A 21,891-nucleotide genomic window follows, 5' to 3' on the forward strand; every position below is an offset into this window, starting at 1 on the left:
TTTCCTATTACCACTTTATATTGTTTTCTTCTCAGTTGACCTCACAGTAGCTTGGTGGGAAAGAAACTATAATGGCAGCTGGGAGGAACTGGGGGCTTAGATTTCAGGGACCACAGAGAAAGAAAAAGAAAATGAAAAGAAGATCCTGAGAGAAAGGATGTTGCAATTGAAATGACAGCCTTAATTTAGCCAGCACAAGTACAAATCTGGTTTAACCAGGATGACACAAATTTCCAAAAGAAATGCAGAATTGTATCCAGCATAAGCAAGAAAATCATCAGGCATGAAACAAATAAAACAAGAATAAAATAAAACTTAAAGCAAAAGATTATGACTCAAAGTACACAAAGAAAAATATTCTCAAGGAGATTATACTGAAGTATGTATTTATTAATTAAAGGATTAAGGAACTAATAAGATGAATATAAATATAAATGGGCTGAGGTGAAGGACAAAACAAATTCTAGAAATTATGTCCTCTGAATGAATTGGTCTTTTTTCAAATTGTGAAATGCTAATTTTATCTCTGACCACAGGCTTTGAGGTGACATATGCTTTGTACACAGCTTCTATATGCTCAGCATTCACGTGTAATGACTTTTCTTGTCATTTATTCTCACAGGTTTGTATCTTAATATTCAAAGTGTATATCTGTTGCAAACATTATATAAGTGGGTCTGGTGTTTTTTAAAAAATGAATATCTCACTTTTACTTAGAATGCTTAATCTACTTAACATTTTCTGCAAACAGCGATGTGTTTAAGTCTTCTATTTTGCTGTTTCCTATATGTTTCATCTGAGTTTAGTTCCCTGATTTCTCCTCTCCTGCCTTCTATTAGGTGAATTGCACTTTTTAAGAAATTGCTCTAGGGATTAAGGTAAACACTGCACTATATGATGAGGCTCATAAAGCTAGCTCAATTAGTTCACACCGTAAAGAATTTCATATACCTAAATTGGAATGGAAAAGGCAGAGTTGAAAAAACTCTGAGGGTTTCTGAAAGGGTCCTAATTTGCATAAAAACAAGAAGAGTTTTGAAAAGCTTTAGAAAAGCAAGCAGGTTTTTGATGAGTATCTCCAAAATCTTTCTGATAAAACAGATGAACTCTACCAAACTCCTGCAAGCCAGAGAAGAATAAGTCTACTGCAGACTTTAAAAATAGACTCTTTACCAACTCTAGATAGTATTTGGGAACATATCCTGAAATCAATATGAACAATTTCCTTCTCTCGTGTGTGTGTGTGTGTGTGTGTGTGTGTGTGTGTGTGTGTGTGTATGCCTCTTTAACTGGAAATAGGGGATTTAATATGCAAGCAAAACTCAAATGGAAAATAGTCTTTTTTTTTTTTTTTTTTTTTCAGATCATCTGCTCACTGAGCGTTTCGATGTAGCCTTGGGATAAAAATAGAATAAGACCTGGAATGCACTGATGCCCTTACAAGTAAAAACAACTGATTGTCCTCCTCCCTGTCATTAAGTCTCCTAGGAGGAAGTTTCTTAAAGACACCAGTGCACACCATAAGCAAATACACATTGGGAAAAAATACAATTACCCAATGTTAACCAACAACACAAAAGAAAAAAAAAAAAAAAAGATAAACAATAAACCTAGCTTAAGTGGGAATCAAATGCTCAATTTTCTGTTTCCCATTTAAACTTACAAGAAGAAATGTATCTAAATAGTAAGGGACAATCTTATAAATTTCAATTGACACAAATACTAACTGGAAAGTTTTATATTGTTCTACATCCCCTGCTTCAAAATCAATCCAGTGTTCAGGTGGTGGGTACTTCTACTAAACCTTGGATGCTCACTTTCTGGTGTTTAAGTGATAATATTCTTTCCTCCTTTGTAGCAATACAATAGCTAATATACATATATATACATATTAATTTCCTATGAGATAGGTCACAATCATTTTTAAATAGGAAGACACTGATGCCAGGGATTTATGTTATATAACAAGAGTGCAAAATGTGCCTGGAAGCAAGAACATTGACTTTATATTTGAAGTTACCCATGGGAAAGAAGGCAGGTAAGAATGAAGGGGGAGTTGATAAGGGAGAGAACCTACCTTATGTATTATTAAGAATGCACCTTTTAAAAAGGGTGAGAGAGCTGACATTAATATGATAAAAGATTGCAATCTATTTTATTTCTTGGGAGTTCATAGTTGTCTAGTATTTTATTTTCAAATATTTTTCCTCAATGTTTGAAATTTCTTCATTTTTTAATCTCAACAGAAGGACAACTCAAACACCTTATGTATGCTCCCACATAAGCTCCTAACCTTTTCTCCTCTAGCAGATATCATTTTTTAAGTGAGCATGAAAGTCCTTCAGAACATCCCTTCATAATAACAACTGATTCTTATGTACCAGAAAAGTATCTGTAAAATACAAAGATAAAAAGTCAAGCTCTTTGGCCTCCGCGGCAGAAGCGAGATGACGAAGGGAACATCATCGTTAGGAAAGTATCGTAATAAGATGCACACATTGTGCAGCCGCTGTGGCTCTAAGGCCTACCATCTTCCGAAGTTGACTTGTGGCAAATGTGGCTGCCCTGCTAAGCGCAGGAGAAAGTATAACTGGAGTGCCAAAGTGAAAAGACGAAATACCACCGGGACTGGTCAAATGAGGCACCTAAAACGTGTATACCACAGATTCAGGTGTGGATTCCGTGAAGGAACAACTCCTAAACCCAAGAGGCCAGCTGTGCAGCATCCAGTTCATCTTGAGAATTTCAACAACTAGCCACCCAATAAATGTAAAAATGTAAAAAAGGTCAACAAAAATAAACAGAACTTCCCCCCCACCAAAATATATTTGATATCTGCAAGATCTTTGGGATCTGCTCAAGAAATATTTTAAAGTTCCAAAATCCCAAATCCAAAAGTTCCAACTATTTAGCACCCTGCATATGAAAGATAAATTATCTTTGAAATTATTCAGTTGAAAGGGAATAACACCTAATAGAAATCTAATGGAAGGCAAACTAAACATAGGGTAGTGATTCATTCATGCAACCAAAACATTACAGCACAGGGACACTTCCAAATTAGAAAAAAGATCAGAGTTTGTGCTCTTCCTAGCAAAGTATTTTTAAAGCATCAATCTGCTTTAGGGTCAAAAGACAAAAATGGAAAAGTAGAGTTGTTGGTGTTAGGTAGCAGCTAGCAATGAGCAGTGAAATGCAGGCCAGGTCACAAGTATTCTTTAAACTATTTTAGGGTCCTTCTTTAAACTAATTCCAAAGTAGACAAGAAAGCAAAGGGTGGTAGCTGATTGTAGAAAATAAAGAGAAGCAAAAGGAGCTAATTGGGAAATATGTCAAGAGAAATGAATTAATGGGACTAACTCTTTGTGGGGTCCATTGATATTGAAATTGATATTGATAAAGCTAGGAATTATGGCTATAAGTGTTTTTGATTGGGGAGCAAGATTCCTTTAGTAGTGCAGGTGCACTAAGGTAACTTCTGACCCGCAATTGATCCCAGTGACCACATTAACATGGGATTGACTTTCAGATGAAGCCCCCCAACTGTAGGATGATCAACATGACAGTTCCAGAGAGTACCAACTAAGGTCAAAGACTCCACTGCCCCACATGAAGGAGAAACTGAACACCTGATTGGCAAAGAACACAGAAGGTGGTCCCCTTCTGTTCTCCTGGCAAACATCAAACAGAAATAAAATTGGGGGACAGCATTGTCTCCATTGGTATTCTCTGCTTGGAGACAGCTCACTCTCTCCCTTGGAGACTGATTTTTGTTTAAGCTTCTCTTTACTTTTCCTTTATTTTCACTTCTAATAAAGTTCTCTTGCATGAGTTTTGGTGTCTGACTTTAAATTTTCTTTCATCGTTGGAACACAAGAATCAAGGTTTGGAGTTTCAGCTCCTTGCTTTCCTGTGATACTGGTACTCCTGGTAAATTGTTTTTTACATGTGAATCAGCTACAGTGTCATAAGGCAAAGATATTTTATTAGGCTATCATGATTATGGGTGGAATTTTAACTGTGTGGAGAATAGGAGTTAAAGACCTGGGATCCTCTGAAAGAAAATTTCAGAACAATGCTCACTGAATGAGCCTGGAGAAAGAAGTTTCAAGCCCCATCCCAAGAGCGATCCCCAATGCCTGCCATCTTGTATCCTTTAAGTAAATGAAAGCGTGCAATGTTTTGGGCTTTAAGTTTGACTCTAACTTGAACCTGAGCCAGCTTCACTTTCTCCCCTATGACTGAGGTTTGATTCTCTGGCTAGAGAAGCTTTAGGGAAGATGGGTGTAACCCCTGGGAAAGGTGTGTGCTCTGACTTTTTATGACCTTCTTGTTCTTACTGAAGTCAGGAGGAAGAGTAAAACCTGGGCATATAGGGAAATGGACCCTGGGTAACTTTCTGGGCAGCAGAACACAAAGAGCAGCTACACATTTTTGCTGAAAATTTCACAAAAAAGTGTTAATTTTATTTTTGGAAATACTCCACTTTGTATACTTGTTCTCATAATCTAGTTTTTATTATTATTTTTTTTTATTTTTACAGACTGCATTTTGATTCATTGTACACAAATGGGGTACAACTTTTCATTTCTATGGTTGTGCATGGTGTAGATTCAAACCATTCATGTAATCATACATGTACATAGGGTAATGATGTCTGCCTCATTTCACCATTTTGGAATCCATAAAAACTGGGACATACATGATCTGGAGTTGTCCATGACCTCTCCACAATGGAAAAGTGCTTGATCAACATTTTGTATGAATTAAAGGCTGCATGAGAGCAACCCTGCCCAACCACCATGTGGTGGTTGGTGACCATTGCAGAGCTAGCCAATGAAGGAGCCAACCTGCCTGCATTGTGGAGCTAGCCGGCAGGGAGCCAGCCTGCCCCACCCCCACACTGAGGTCAGACGCCATTGCTGAGCCTGCCTGCCTGCCCCCTCTAATGCTGAAGGACCCTGCAATTGCCTCTGTGCTGACTCAACGCACCCTTGCTGGGGCTCCCCAGCTTCTTTATAGGCAGGCATTTTGAATTATTCCTGAGGGCATGGCCATCATCATTGGAAAGGCAGCTCTCTTCCTGAGACACCTACAGGAGACTAGAGGACCTTTAACGGGACCCAGGAGTCAAGAAGAGGAGGTATTGAGGGACTCAGGACCAACTCAGAGCCACTGGGTGAATCTCTTCCACTGGTCGGTCTCCCCGGATGGGGCAGTAGTCCCGAAACACAGGGAACTTCGTGGAGTAGAGTGGCCCTATAAGACTCCCCGATGGAGCTGGGAACCCAGTTAGCTGGGAGCATTGCAAAGGAGGGCCGCACAGCGAGAGGCTTCGATGCAGAGTGAGGGTCCCAGGCCCAGGCGGCAGGACCAGACCACTGGCAGCTTTTAGGACGAGGTCCATACAGCAAGAGGCTTCAGTGCAGGGTGAGGCTCCCTGGCCCAGATGGTCCCCAGGGAACATAGCAGAGGAGGGCCACACAGTGAGGGAGTCACTCACAGGGCTGGGTTCCCCAACCCAGGCAGTACGTCTGGACCCCTGGGAATGTTGTAGAGGAGGGCTGCCCAGTCCAGGTGGTTGTTCTGGACTGAAGGGAACTTCTCTGAGGAGAGCTGCCCAGCAAAACTTCCACACCAGGTGAGTCTTCCCCGCTGGGCAAGGCTTTCCCACCAGGGCAGTAAAACCAGAGACACAGGCCCAGACCACACGTGCCACAATCTGTAGTCCAGTCCCCCTTTGGCTGACCATCAGTCAACAAGTGGAGTTGCCTCTGCCCACTGACAGGGAATATACCCCACCTGAAGGCCACCACCCCTAGAGGGGCAGCTTCCTTGTGGAGCACACATTATCAAGTTCCTCCAAGACTTCAGACTACTGAAGGATGGGAGGTGAGTTATTGGAAATCTACAGGGACAATAGCAGTCAATAGATGAAATCTGTAATATCTCAGTTTCACTACTAGAAGGATAGATACCTGAGCAATATGAGAAAACAAGGGAAAAAATGTCCCAAATAAACCTAGATGCTAAAGCAATAACCAATGACAGCATGGCAGAAGAAATGCCAGAAAAGGAGTTCAGAATGTACATAATTAAAATGATCAGAGAAGCAAACAATGAGATGAAAGAGCAAATGCAGGCTTTGAATGATCACACCAATCAACAGTTAAAAGAGCAAATGTGGGAAGCATAAGATCATTTCAATAAAGAGTTAGAGATACAGAAAAAAAAAAAAAAAAAAAAAAAACAGAAATCCTTGAAATGAAGAAAACAATAAACCAAATTAAAATCTCCATAGAAAGCATAACCAATAGGATAGAACACCTGGAAGACACAACCTCAGACATTGAAGACAAAATATTTAACCTTGAAAACAAAGTTGACCAAACAGAGAAGATGGTAAGAAATCATGAACAGAATCTACAAGAATTATGGGATATCATGAAAAGGCCAAATTTAAGAATTATTGGGATTGAGGAGGGCACAGAGAAACAAACCAAATGAATGAGCAATGTATTCTATGAAATAATGTCAGAAAATTTCCCAAATCTGAAGAATGAAATGGAAAATCAAATACAAGAGACTTATAGGACTCCAAATATACAAAACTGCAATAGATCCACACCAAGGCACATTATAATGAAAATACCTAACATACAAAATAAAGACAGAATTTTAAAGGCTACGAGGGAAAAGAATCAAATTACATTCACAGGGAAACCAATGTGGATATCATAAGATTTTTTAACCCAGACCCTAAAAGCTAGAAGGGCCTAGAACAACATTTTTCAAGCTCTGAAAAAAAATGGATGTCAACCAAGAATCTTATACCCAGTAAAACTTACCTTCAGATTTGATGATGAAATAAAATCCTTCCATGATAAACAAAAGCTAAAAGAATTTACAAAAAGAAAGCCGGTGCTACAGAATATTCTCAGTAAAATATTCCATGAGGAAGAGATGAAAGACAACGATGTAAATCAGCAAAGGAAGGAACTAACCTAAAGGAACAGCCAAATAAAGGAGAAACCAAGTCGTGTCAAAAAAAAAAAAAAAAAAAAAAAAAAAAATGAGCCAAATGACTGGGAATACAAATCATATCTCAATAATAATGACCTGAACTCATCAATCAAAAGATATAGACTGGCAGATTGGATTAAAAAGAAAGTTCTCACAATATGCTACCTGCAAGAGACTCATCTCATAGAAAGAGATACCCACAGACTAAAGGTAAAGGGATGGGAAAAAACATACCATGCACATGGACAAGGCAAAAAAGCTAGACTATCCATCCTCATATCAGATAATGTGGACTTCAAGCCAAAGTTAGTCAGAAGGAATAAAGAAGGACATTTCATCCTGCTTAAGGGAAGCATAAATCAGCAAGACATAACAATCATAAATATCTATGCCCCGAACATTGGCTCATCCATGTACATCAAACAAATCTTTCTCAATTCCAGAAATCAAATAGACCACAACACCATAATACTAGGTAATTTTAACACACCTCTCTCACCACTGGACATATCCTCTAAACAAAAATTGAACAAAGAAACCATAGAGCTCAATAACACAATCAATAATTTAGACTTAATGGACATATATAGAATATACCATCCAACAAAGAGTGAATATACTTCTTCTCAGCAGTACATGGATCCTTCTCTAAAATAGACCATATTTTATGACACAAAGCTAATGTTAGCAAATACAAGAAGATAGAGATACTACCTTGTATTCTATCAGATTACAATGGATTGAAATTAGAAATAAATGACAGGGTAAAAAACAGAAACTACTCCAACACCTAGAGATTAAATAATATGCTATTGTATGATGAATGGATAACAGAAGACATCAGGAGGGAAACTAAAAAATTCTTAGAGGTAAATGAGAACAAAGATACATCAATTCAAAATCTATGGGACACTATGAAAGCAGTTCTTAGAGGAAACTTTATTTCATGGAACACGTTCAATAAAAGAAGAAAAAAGCAACAAATAAACGACCTAACACTATAGCTCAAAGCCCTAGAAAAAGAACAGAGCAACATCAAAAGTAGTGTTAAAATCAGAGCTGAAATCAATGAAATTGAAACAAAAGAAACAATTGAAAAAATTGACAAAATAAAGAGTTGGTTCTTTGAAAAAATAAACAAAATTGATAAACCCTTAGCCACACTAACAAAGAGAAGAAGAGAGAAAACTCAAATTACTAAACTTCAGAATGAACAAGGAAATATCACAACAGACACGAGTCAAATACAAAACATAACTAGAAGCTATTTTGAAAATCTATACTCCAACAAAATAGAAAATCTCGAAGACATCAACAGGTTTCTAGAGACATATGAATTACCTAAACTGAACGAGGAGGACATACACAATTTAAATAGATCAATTTCAAGCAATGAAATAGAAGAAGTCATCAAAAGCCTACCAACAAAGAAAAGTCCAGGACCAGATGGGTTCTCAGCCGAGTTCTACAAAACCTTTAAAGAAGAGCTCATTCCAATACTCCTCAATTCCATAAAATAGAAGAGGAGGGAACCCTCCCAAACTCATTCTATGAAGCCAATATCACCCTGATACCTAAACCAGACAGAGACACATCGAGGAAAGAAAATTTCAGACCAATATCCCTAATGAACATAGATACAAAAATTCTCAACAAAATTTTAGCAATTCACACACAAAAACATATTAAAAGTTAGTGCACCACCACCAAGTGGGTTTAATCCCAGGGATGCAAGGTTGATTCAACATCCGGAAATCAATAAATGTAATTCACCATATAAACAGACTTAAAGTCAAGAATCACATGATTATTTCGATAGATGCAGAAAAAACATTTGATAAAATACAGCATCGCTTCAGCACAAAACACCAGAAAAAATAGGCATAGTGGGAATATTCCTTAACATTGTAAATGCCATCTACGCTAAGCCCATGGCCAATATCATTCTAAATGATGAAAAACTGAAAGCATTCCCTCTAAAAACTGGAAGAAGGCAGGGATGCCCTCTTTCACCACTTCTATTCAACATTGTCCTTGAAACTCTAGCCAGAGCAATAGAGAGTCCAAGGAAATTAAAGGGATACAAATAGGAAAAGAAGAACTCAAACTATCCCTATTTGCTCATGACATAATTATATATTTAGAGGAACCAGGAAATTCCACCAGAAAAATTTTAGAACTCATAAATGAATTCAGTAAAGTAGTAGGATATAAGATCAATGCCCATAAATCTAATGCATTTTTATACATAAGTGATGAACCCTCAGAAAGAGAAGTTAGGAAATCTACCCAATTCACAATAGCCTCGAAAAAAATAAAATACATGGGAATCAATCTAACAAAAGAGGTGAAAGACCTCTACAATGAGAACTACAGAACACTAAAGAAAGAAATTAAAACTTTAGAAGATGGAAAGATCTCCCATGTTCTTGGATAGGCAGAATTAGTATTGTCAAATTGGCCATACTACCAAAACTGCTATACATATTCAATGCAATACCAATTAAAATCCCAGTGACGTACTTCACAGAAATAGAGCAAGGATTCATGAAAGTCATCTGGAAGTATAAGAAACCTAGAATAGCTAAAGCAATCCTTAGCAGAAAAAGCGAAGCAGGGGGTATCACAATACCAGAACTTCAACTATACTACAAAGCAATAGTAACAAAAACAACAAGGTATTGGCACCAAAATAGACAGGTGAATCAATGGTACAGAATAGAGGACATGGACACAAACCCAAATAAATACAATTTTCTCATACTAGACAAAGGTGCCAAAAATATGCAATGGACAAAAGAAAGCCTCTTCAACAAATGGTGCTGGGAAAACTGGAAATCCATATGCAACAGAATGAAACTAAACCCCTATCTCTCACCCTGCACAAAACTCAACTCAAAATGGATCAAGGACCTTGGAATCAGACCAGAGATCCTGTATCTTATTGAAGAAAAAGTAGGTCCAACTCTTCAACATGTCTGCTTAGAATCAGACTTCCTTAATAGGACTCCCATAGCACAAGAAATAAATTCAAGAATCAATAACTGGGACAGATTCAAATTAAAAAGCTTTATCTCTGCAAAGGAAACTATCAGCAATGTGAAGAGAGAGCCTACAGAGTGGGAGAAAATCTTTGCCTCTCACACTTCAGAGAGAGCACTAATTTCCAGAATACATAAAGAACTCAAAAAACTCTACGACCAAGAATACAAATAATCCAATCAACAAATGGGCTAAGGAAATGAACAGACATTTCACAGAAGAAGATATACAAGCAATCAACAGATATATGAAAAAATGTTCAACATCTCTAGTAATAAGAGAAATGCAAATCAAAACTACCCTAATATTCCATCTTGTCCCAATTAGAAAGGTGATTATCAGGAATACAAGCAACAACAGGTGTTGGCGAGGATGTGGGGAAAAAGGTACACTCATACATTGTTGGTGGGCCTGCAAATTAGTGCAGCCACTCTGGAAAGCAGTGTGGAGATTCCTTAGAAAATTTGGAATGGAACCACCATTTGACCCAGCTATCCCACTCCTCAGTTTATACCCAAAGGACTTAAAATCAGCATACTACAGAGATACAGCCACATCAACGTTCATAGCTGCTCAATTCACAATAGCCAGATTGTGGAACCAACCTAGATGTCCTTCATTTGATGAATGGATAAAGAAACTGTGGTATATATATGCAATGGAATATTACTCAGCTATAAAAATAATACAATTATGGCATTTGAGGCAAATGGATGAAATTGGAGAATATCTTGCTAAGTGAGATAAGGCAATCTCCAAAAACCAAAGGACAAATGATCTTGCTGATAAGATGATAACACATAATGAGGGGAGGGGGCAAGAATGGAGGAAGGAGGATTGTATAGAGGGAAAAGAGGGATGGGAGGGGTGGGGGGGAAGGAAAAAAATAACAATGAGTCAAAAACTGGTACCTTAGGTAAATTTATGATTACACAAATGGTATGCCACCAGTTCATGTACAAACAGAGAAATAAGATGTATCCCATTTGTTTACAATAAAAATAAATTAAAAAATAATAATAGGCTGCAGGAGTACCTCGTGAACATTGAGTGCCTGACCCAGGATTGGCCGAGGACTGACTTCCTCATACCTATAAATCCACATAAACCCCTAGACAATAGCCTTCCAGGGAATCCCTCTCTTGGGACACCCTCCTTCTTTGAGAATTCTGCTCTCTTTCTTCCTTTTACACTACTAAATCCTGTTACTTTGTGTCCGTGGATTGCATTCTTCAAATTCACAAGACATAGAACCCACTCTATATCCACACTGCATGTTGCATTATGACCCCACTCTGCTTGTCTCAATGACAGTCTTTTCCTTAGTATTAGAAATTAAAAAAAAAAAAAAGTCTGATTTTTTTTTTTTTTTTTTTTTTTTCCCAAGACCAGCCCTGATTCTTCCTGGTTAAATTGGTTTCAGAGATGGAAGTCAGGGATCACAGTCCACCTGCATAAAGCAGACTGTGTCTGGATAAAGTCAAATGCAGTGCTCCACCTGGGGTCAGGGTGTGAATGTGGTGTCATTAACAGTGCATTTCATAGGTGGAACAAATGTTTAATGTCAGACTCTGAACTTGGTTTTTAATTAATGCTTGTGACAATTTTATGTCCATCCTATATGACATAGTGACTCTGAAGGAAGAATGCACATCTAAAGGGTTTTTAAACCTTAAGCTGAAAGAAAGATTTACTGTAAGAGTCTCTTTTGTTTACTTTCTGTTACTTTAGTAGAGCAGGTATTTTGGGTCTTCAATCAGTTTATACATCTGTGTTACATAGCCTAGTTTTTCCAAAAATTTGAACTACCACCCACATTAAATATATTTATATAATATTCATATAAATATATGTATGCACACATATATGTGTATATATTTTATACACACATATATTTGCATGCAACAAAATCATTAAGGAGCAATATTTACCTTGAAGTGTCTACTATACTCTGACTTTTCTAATTCATTCTTTTTCAATTAAAAAATAAGTGCTAGGAGCTAGGGATGTAGCTCAGTGGTAGAGTGTGTGAGGTCCTGGGTGTAATTCCTGGTACCTAATAATGATAGCTATGATAATAAAAATGAAAACAGATATGGTAATGTTGTCTCTATTTTTATGACCTACAACCAAATAGAAAACTACAGTTTGCAAAACACTGGTTAGCCAACATAGATACATATGTACCTTATTTAAAAATTATCTATATATCTATATGTATATAATATATGTCAGATAATTTATACTGTATGTACAGGATAGAGTATACTATACATATAGTACATGATATAGCATAGATTATTTATTTCCCTACTCTTGTCTCTAAAAGTTTAATTAATGATGAGTTAAGCTACATACAATTATATCACCATTCAAATCAATGTGCTTGTTTGTTTTGATTTAAATCCAAACTTTATACAAACAAGAATTAGATAAGAAAGTCTGATTTCCCAGCTGAAATGGAAATAAAGTATGACTTACACAAAAATTGGTGCGTACATACAATATACATCTAGTTAATAAGTAAAATATCCTTTTAATTTTTCCATAGTGATGAACTAGTGAAAATCCTTAGTCAAGTGTAGTGAAAAAATGGTCTTCCCATATAGAATTTTCTCAAAAACAAAAGCAATTTCCTATTTAATTTTGCCTCTGGGTTAGTTATTCTGTGCCCCAGACATATGAATAACTGAAGAAGATGCCAGCAGCTGAGATAAGGCATTTTGTTTAGTTTTTCATGTATTTATTCTGTTTATGCCAATAAAAATGGAAACTTTTGCTAAATTGTTAACTCGAGGTTCCAATGGTCTTTGTGATAAATTCAGACAACAAGTAACAGATAGTTAACTTACTCCTGGCTCTAATACATTTCTTTACATTTCCCCCCATGACGCAGCTAGAGAAGAAGGAGATTTCTGGCTTATGGTCTCACCAATTGTCAGAAGATACTAGATGTTCTCAGATGTTCAGCAATAACTGAAGTGGGCCTCTTGCCTGCTTGGGAAGAGCGACTCTAGAAATTGCCTGCCTGTGACTGAATGCATTTATTCTATTCCTGCAATAAGTAACTTTTTACCTTATGTAATGAAATGTCTTTTGTTTAAAACTTAGTGTTGTAACTATTATCTTTGTTTATGAGAAATCTACAGAGAGGAAAATCCAACTCATGTGATTTGAAAAGAGGGGAATAGATCAAACCCTAGGACCAGACTCTAATTCCCTAAGTGACTTACAGAGTTCTGAGAGGATGCCCAGACTTTGAAAATAGACTTCTTTATATGGCATTGGAGGAGTGCTTAAATAACATTAGCAGAATTGCATTTCAGGAAAGGTTACTCTGATTACAGTCATCATATCTAAGGTCAAAACCAAGAGGAGAAACAACCTTCCTCACTGTTAAGCTTCATACACAAATAACTTCTAAAGCAGAGTGAATGCAGTATTATTGGGTCAGCACAATTATCACAAAAAGAATAATCAAGTTCTTGTCTATGAATAGTTGATTAAGAAGCCTTCAGTTTTATTGAAAACTGGTCATTTGGTGCATGGTTGAGTTATCCAAAGCAAAAGGTTAGGGTTAGAGGAAATGTGGGTGCTGAATCTTTGGAATGCATGTGGGTTTCAGAGAAAGCAAGCTTCTTCACTTTATTTTGCTTTTCCCACTATCTTCAAGAGTATAAATACTGAGTGTTATTTGAGTAATTATTTAAGTGAAATAGAATTACATAGTAGAATTGGAAAAATAATTAATTAGGCATAAGTGGATTCTACACCCATACATCCAAACTGTACAAAGCCACACATACACACTGGGCTTTTTTTTCTTTGAAGGTGTTACACTTACTTTATCTATTTCCCTTAAAATGTATTTTTAATCTGATGGAATTCAAATATGCTGCGAGTTCTATGTATACCTTTCTCTGGAATTGTCTAGGCAAGTCAGCTGATAGAGAATGTTGTCCATGGCACATTTTCAAGGTTGAAGGAAAACCTAAGCCTAGTGGATTCCTTCCTTGGAAAGCCAGGGCCACAGAATCACAAGCACCTCCAAAGGCCTTCACCTCACCTCTCTGCCAGTTCTTGAATCCACAAGACCCATCATTGGAACACCCTACCAGGCTAAAGCAAAGATACAGGTGAGAAATCTATCAATCTTTTTAAGATGTCCCTTTTCTACCAATATTTTCTGGAGTATCTTTCAACAGGTAAGTTTTAATATACTCTGGCTAAATGATCTGGCATCCTCTAGTCCTTATAGTGAAGAAGAAACCCTCTTACAAGACATAAGCTTTCTATTTTACTGGAAACACTTTCTGTGATTTCAGTCATTCGTCATATACTCATGGTGTTTGCAGTAGGAATTCAGCAAATATTTGCTATGCATCTCCTGTGATGCTCGCTATTCTAGCCCCTAAGAATACAGGGAGGTAAGATTCAACCCCACCTCTGATTGTTCCTATTCTAGAGAATAAGACACAATGTAATGTGACTGAGTATCATTATCTCCATGATACTGCCATTAAGTATTTCAGTAGAACCCAGAGAGTTGGAGAGGCCTGCTGGAGGAGTCTAGTCTCACCCAGATGGGCAGGTCCATGGTGGAGACTCAGCTGTGACATCAGAAGACCTGATTTGCAGTCCACTCAGACATTGCTTAAAGCCTGAGAGAAAGAATCTGGCTCAGGAATTTTGCGTTGGACTCCAAAAGGGCTTAGGAGCTCTACATTGCTATGACTAGATTTTCATTTAATGGTTTAGACCATCTGTCCAGTTACTTCTCAATGAACAACCTACTTTGTGAAATCAACTCTTTCTTTCAATATCTTATATAGTAAGTGAAACACATATCAAAGCAAGTACAAAAGAAACTTTAGAAATGTACAAAAAACATAAGCTTACAGTTTAAGAATAGCATCATGGAAATATTTTGACAGCTAACTTAAAAGTGATATTCTTATAAGGATAATAAAAAAATACTTTATATTTTTAAAAAGAAGCATAAAATCCTCTTGCAGATTGAAATAAAGGGGTCAAAGTGGAAGTCAAATAATGCATTTGAGTCATAGGCAGGTATGTTTGGATTGGTGGCCATTGATAAGTGACTGACAGACAGAGAAGAGAGATAAATATGTATGTGAAGGATTTCAATTATTCATATTTCTGAGGAGGCAGCCTGGGTTTAACCTAATGGCATCTCATTTACTGCCTGTTACACTTGGAGGTGGTCTAGCAAGCATAAGAATAAAGGTGTCTTTTTCAAGAAAATACCTTTGTGACTCAGAATACTAGGAAGAGACAGCTTCACTACCATTCCTAGGGAGGGAGGGAGAGCTGAAAACTGTGTGTTGCTTTGAATAAGGAAAACTCGAGTGCATTTAAATCACTTATCTGAATTTATTATGATAAAGCCATGAATTATGTTCACACTTGCAATTAGATGGCACAACAGATGGTGAAGATTTACAGAAACATTAACATTCTGGATAAGAAAGGTTTAATAAATTTGTCGGTGGGAGTCTCTGGGGCTATGAGCAAATGTTTACATGCCAAATAAGGTAGTTAGGTTTATAGGAAGGCACAGACCCAAAGAGGAGAGCTTTTGCATTCCCACCATGGAATTCTGAATCCTGAATATGTGATGGTTTTTATTGTTGTGAGAGCTCTAGACAGTTTCAAAATGTGTTTCCTTGAAGCTCACACATTATGCTAAGAGCAGATCTGCCACAAAAGATATCTAGGGGAAAAATTGCAAAACATCTGTCTGTGAATAGTCCCTAAACCCATAGAATCAGGTCATCTGAGGTTTAACTTTTCTTTGAAATACAAGTAATAGAAACTTCCCAAGTCAGAATCATCTCCAGTCTCAGTTTTCACCGTTCTTCAGGTCGCATCAATTATATACCTTAGCAAATCATTCAGGCGTCCTTTCATCCATTCAATCTATCAATCAAATAAGCAATCAGAAAAAATTCATCATTTCCTATCCCAATAGCATAATTATAAATGCCATATTCTCTATACTAGGGAAAAGGCTATTGCATAAATGTGGTAATAATCCAGAATCTTCTTTAGATGGTTTTAGCTTAATCAGTAAAAAAAATTTTGAACGACCTTTGATTGGATTTTTCTCATTTGCAATGAAAAGTATAGTTATCAGATAAATCATACAGTCATCATTATAAATATTTTAACATTCTCATTACCATCCCATCAACAGAAACAAAACAATATAGTATGTTCAATAAGTAGCTCTGAGATAACTAGAAAAATATAAAAAGAAAAAGAAAAAAAATCTAGATAGATTAACTTCAAATGGGTCTTAGACTACATGTAAAACACAAAACTATAAAAATTTTTAAATAACATAGGAGAAAATGTAGATGATCTTTGGTTTGGCAATAACTTTGTAGATATAATGGCAAAGTTATAATGCATGAAATAATTGATAAACTACACTTCATTAAAATTAAATTTTTCTGTGGAAATAATTGTCAAGAGAATAGAAAGTTATCCAGACTGGGATAAAATAGTTGCAAAAGACATATCTGAACAAAGAGTTATTCAAATACGCAAATAAATCTTAAAAGTCAACAATAAGAAATAGAACAACATGATTAAAAAATGGGCAAATGATCTAAACAAACTCTTCGCCAAAGAAAATGCAGATGGAAAATAAGCATTTATATGAAAAGACTCTCAATGTCACATGTCATTACAGAATCTCAAATTGAAGCAACAGTGTGATACCCCTACACATCTAACAAAACAACCAAAATCTAAAATAATGATAAAATCAAAGACTAGTGAGGTGCAGACTATTAATGTTGGTAATGAAAAATGGCACAGTCTCTTTTGAAGACGCCTTTGCAGAGTGTTATAAAACTAAATATACTCTTAATATACGATCTATCAATCATGCTCCTTATGTCCACACAAAAATCGGTACATGTAAGTTTGTAGCAGCTTTATTTGTAATTGCCTAAATTATGCAGCCAAGATGTCCTCTAGTAGGTGAATGGATAAATACACTGTGGAATGTCCAGACAATGGAGTATTAGTCAACATACAAAGGAAATGAGCTACTAAGCCATGAAAAGACATGAGGAAACTGAAGTACATGTTGCTAAGTGAAGGAAGCCATCCAAAAAGGCAACATGCAGGATTCTCAGTAGATATGAAGGGGGAAAAGGCAAAACTCGGAAAACAGCAAAATGATCAGTGGCTTCCAGGAGGTGGAGGGAAGAGAGGAGAAAACAGGCAGAGTGGGAGATTTTTAGGACAGTGAAACTATTCTGTATGGTGGATAAATGTTGCTAGACATTTGTCAAAACTCATAGCATGCACAACACTCAGAATCTGCCTTCATGTAAAACTTGATCTCTAGGTGATAGTAATATTTTAGTATAGGTTCATTTATATTAACAAATATGTCACTCTGGTGGGGGATGTTTGTGACGGGAACGGGGGACTATGCATGTGAAAGAGAGCCAAAGAGCAGATGCAAATCACTGTAGCTTCTGCCCAATATTGCTTTGAACCTAAAGTCTAATAAGAAAATTTTAAGGAAAAAAAAAAAATGTTCAATGAGTTTTACTTACAAGAGTAGTTTCAGTGGTGGATATCAAATGGTAAAAATTCTAGAAGAACTGATTTATGTAATCCAGGGCAAGCTGATGTCTCTTAAGAGAAATTCAGAGATGTGGGTCAGAATTCTGACTTCTCACTTCAGACCTTCCAATTTAAATGTGTAATAAAAGCATCACTGATTTGATTCTACTAACCAACAACACTTCAATAAGCATTTCACATCCATTATGTAGCTTGCATTATTTATAGCTCTGCAAGGTAGATATTAGTAACTTAGGTAAACTCTGGGGTTCGGTAATGCCCAGTCCCTCTCCTAGCAAAAGATGTGACTTAATTGTCTGCAAGTTCTGCCTGGCTCTAAAGCTTCACCCTAAAGCCTTCTGCAGATATCACCCATTCTGCTTCACATCTTTCTGACTGGGAAAGTAAATGGTATTCAATTATTTTACTTAGTAGTGACATCTACAAAGTTGCAGTTCCTGTTAAGATTCTAGAATATGCTCTGGGTATTTTCCAAATTTAGAGGTTGACATTCCACCTGTCATGAACCTGCCACTGTAGCCAAGATAAAAGTTTGAAGTTATATCTTCTGCAGCATTGACCTGACTCTAGATCAGCATCACTGGGTCTCTGGCTTTTGTATGTTGGTGTCTGATGTTCCTGTTAATAGATTATCCATCTGTTATTTTGTCATTTTATGACTGTATAACTATGTTGCTTTATGTAGCAGTGGACTAAGTCAATGCATCTGGGGTCTCCAGCAACAATTTGACAGGATAATCTAGTTAGAAGCCTGCCTCATTCAAAGGCTGACATGTTGTGTGTTTACTTCAGTAATAAACTAAAAATAAGGGGTTTTCCTAAATGAAGATCATATAAATACAAGTTTCAAGCAACTAGATATTTGAAGTAATTTGTTTTATCATGTTAAATATTCCAAGTATCATGCTCTGATGATATTACTTGAATTTTATAGACTTGATTTTCTAGACTAATGCATAATAAAACTAAAGAAAAACATACATTCCAGACTTATATGGACAGTGAATGATGTATGAAAATGAATATATGTAATGAAAGAGAGAGAGAAAAGTTTTAATTTTAAAGCCTGGTGGTATTTTTCAGGAAAAAAAAAAAACAAAATTTAGATAAGAAGGAACTTTATCTTCAGAATACAGGGTAAGAAAAAAATGGTATGTGTCTTAAAATACAGTACTAATACCAACTAAACATTTACTCCATGCTTGCTTTTGAAAGGCAAAAAAAAAAAAAAAAAAAATAGGAGTTTATATTACAGCTAAATATAAAACACATTTGCAAAGAAAAATAAGGTAAAAGATACCAGATTTGACTACATAAAAAATCTATATTGTATAGCAAAATATTCAAAAAACTAAGGAAATGAAAAATAACTAATCATTGAAGAAAACTACCAAAAAATAATCACTTCCATAAAGGCACCAGGTGCAAGCTATTGTGCACATATTTTACCACAATTTTTAAGAGACAGAAAATTTTCATGTTATATAAACTGTTTTAGAACATTTAATAATGTCTTTCTAACTCACATTATTGATAGAAGATACCATTGATATAAAAACATTAGAAAAGAAAATTATAAAACCTTCTGTTCTACCCATATAGATCCAAAAATATTTATATTCAAATGTCAAAAAAAATCACACTCAGAGAAATAAAACTAGAAATTAATTAAAACAATAAAATACCATGGCCAAGTGAGGTTAATTTCAAGAATGGAAGTGTTAATATCTGAAATTAATAAAGGCTGTAAGACCATTATAGAACTAATATAACTACTTATGATGGTAACCCTTTGAATAAGAAAAGCAAACATTTTTATAAACTAAGAATCATATCTATCTCGACTATCTTCAACATTTAAATGTTGAAAGTTAGAAACAAAATCAATTTTCTTGTAATTTTCTAAAATAACTATTTGCTATTTTAACACTTATGTGCAATAACATTTTAAAAAGAATTAAATTTATAAAATCTGTTTTAATTTCTATTACGATAATTATTGATACATTTAACCAACATAATAAAATGATATTTGATATCCTCAATAATTTATAAGGTTATAAGTAGATTCTGAGATACGAAAGCTTAAGAGTTGCTAATGAATTTTCCTGTACTGCCCCCCCATCGTGAGATTTTTTACTATCACCCCAGAAGTTTCCCTCAGACCCCACCCAATTCATGACCTAGGTAACTCCTTCCCTCACTTGTGTAACAATGAATTATTTTTACTTTTTCTTTAACTTCAGGTAAATAAAATCATCCATTCCATTTACCATCAATAATTTTGCCATTTATTTATCATTTGATGTTTTATTTTCAGATATTAAACTTGACTGACATTCTTGGTATTAATGGGGTCGTGGTCATTTGTTATTTTAATGATATCTGGGTATATTTTATTGAGCTTTGATTTTTTGATATTTGGATGCAAATATTTTTGTATTTACATTTGCAAACTAGATGGCTTTATGACTTTCTTCACTTTGTACTGCCTTTGTAATTTTTAAGGTTCTTCATGTATTTTCGTGGCTTGATAGCTCATTTCTTAACATTGAGTTACATTCTATTGTCTGGATATACCATGGTTTATTTGTCCATCTGAAAGATATTTTAACTGGTTTTGGTTTGGATAATTATGAATAAAGTTGCAAGAAAAATATATATGTAATGGCTATGACTCCTGTCAAGTGCCTGCTCCTTTTTTTTTTTTTTTTTTTTTTTTTCCTTTTGCAGTACTGGGGATCAAACTCAGGGCTTTGTGCTTGCGAGGCAAGCACTCTACCAGCTGAGCTATCTCCCCAGCTCAAGTGCCTGCTTTTTTCTATCTGGAATCCTTCCCTGAATACTGTGAGATCCTTCCCTGATTTGCATGTCTATCATCTCTTCTTTCCCATGCCAAGTAGTATTTAGTTGTGTGAATGAACCATAACTTATTATAGTTTTTTTTTCTCCTGATAGTGAACATCTGGATCTTTTCAGGTTTGGTAAATAGGAATAGATAGCATGGTGAAGAACATTTTGCATAATTATTTTGTGGACATGTGCACTAATTTCTCTTGGATACAGGCCTAGGTGTGTTATTGTATTACAAGATTGGTATCAATTTAACTTTGTAAGAAACTGCTAAATGGTTTTCCAAAGTGGTATGCCATTTCACAATAGCACTGCACAAGAATTCCTTTTGCTTCACATTTTGTACACATTATGGTGGTTTCATAATATTATTGTGGCTTCAATTTGTATTTTCCAAATAAATAATAATGCTGAATAGTTTTAATATACCTATTGTCTATTTGGCTATTTTCATTGGTGAAGGGTGTGTTCAAGCTCTTTGACAATCTTGTTTATTTGGAGCAGAGGAGTGGAGTTGGTTGTTTACTTATTAATTTGCAACTGTTGTTTTATTCTGAACACAAAGGCAAATAATTTTTTTAATCAATAAGAAATCAAATACACCATTACAAAGTATGTGTGTGTGTGTTTAAAAATGTCCCCAATTTGTTTCTCCTGTGTCCATTTCCAGTGTTAGGTAATTCTGCTGTGCTCTCCCCTGTGGTCAGAATGATCTGAACCCACACTCCCAGCCTTCTGCCTTGTTTCTGGGCTCAGCTATGTAATTTGTCTGGTCAACGAGATGTTAGCAAACGTGACAACTGAAGGTTTGAAAAATTGCTTAGGAATTTCCACTTTCACTGTTTCCTCCACAAAAATGTGCCTGGAAAGGTTTTTGGAAGGATGAGATATGAAGAACAAGGCAAAGTCGTCCCTGTCGTTCATGAACAGGTGACAGCCAGCCAACCCTCAGACAGATGAGACAGCACAGGCAAGATTAGCAAAGCTCTTCGCCAACCAGCAGGTGACTGCCAAAGTCTGAGCAAACCCAGATTGGAAAACCACTCCACCAAATCAGAACTGCGAGCTAAATAAATGATTGCTTTTGGTAAGGACACTGGGTCTTGTGGTTGATGGTTGTGCATCATGATTGTTTCAATAAACAACTGGTACTTGTGACAGATGATGGCATCAAAGGAATTTATAAAATGAGTTGAATAAACAATGATATAGTATTTTTCACTCATCAAATTGACAAACTAAGTTTGACAACATGCAAACTGACCAGAAATGAATAGGCTAGTGAGATTATAGCTCAGTATAGCTTTCCTAGAAGGCAAATAGGCAATGTATTTCAAAAAAATT

The 21,891-nt window shown here is 36.0% G+C and overlaps 1 pseudogene across 1 annotated transcript; it reads left to right on the top strand.

The window, feature by feature from the left end:
• The first annotated feature begins 2,428 nt into the window (after positions 1 to 2,428).
• LOC306658514 (large ribosomal subunit protein eL37-like) lies at positions 2,429 to 2,740 on the top strand (annotated as a pseudogene). The gene has a single exon. The product of its transcript is annotated as a large ribosomal subunit protein eL37-like (transcript).
• The last annotated feature ends 19,151 nt before the right edge of the window (positions 2,741 to 21,891 follow it).

Source organism: Sciurus vulgaris (genome assembly GCF_902686455.1).
Source record: "Sciurus vulgaris genome assembly, chromosome: 3".
Classification (NCBI taxonomy): domain Eukaryota; kingdom Metazoa; phylum Chordata; class Mammalia; order Rodentia; family Sciuridae; genus Sciurus; species Sciurus vulgaris.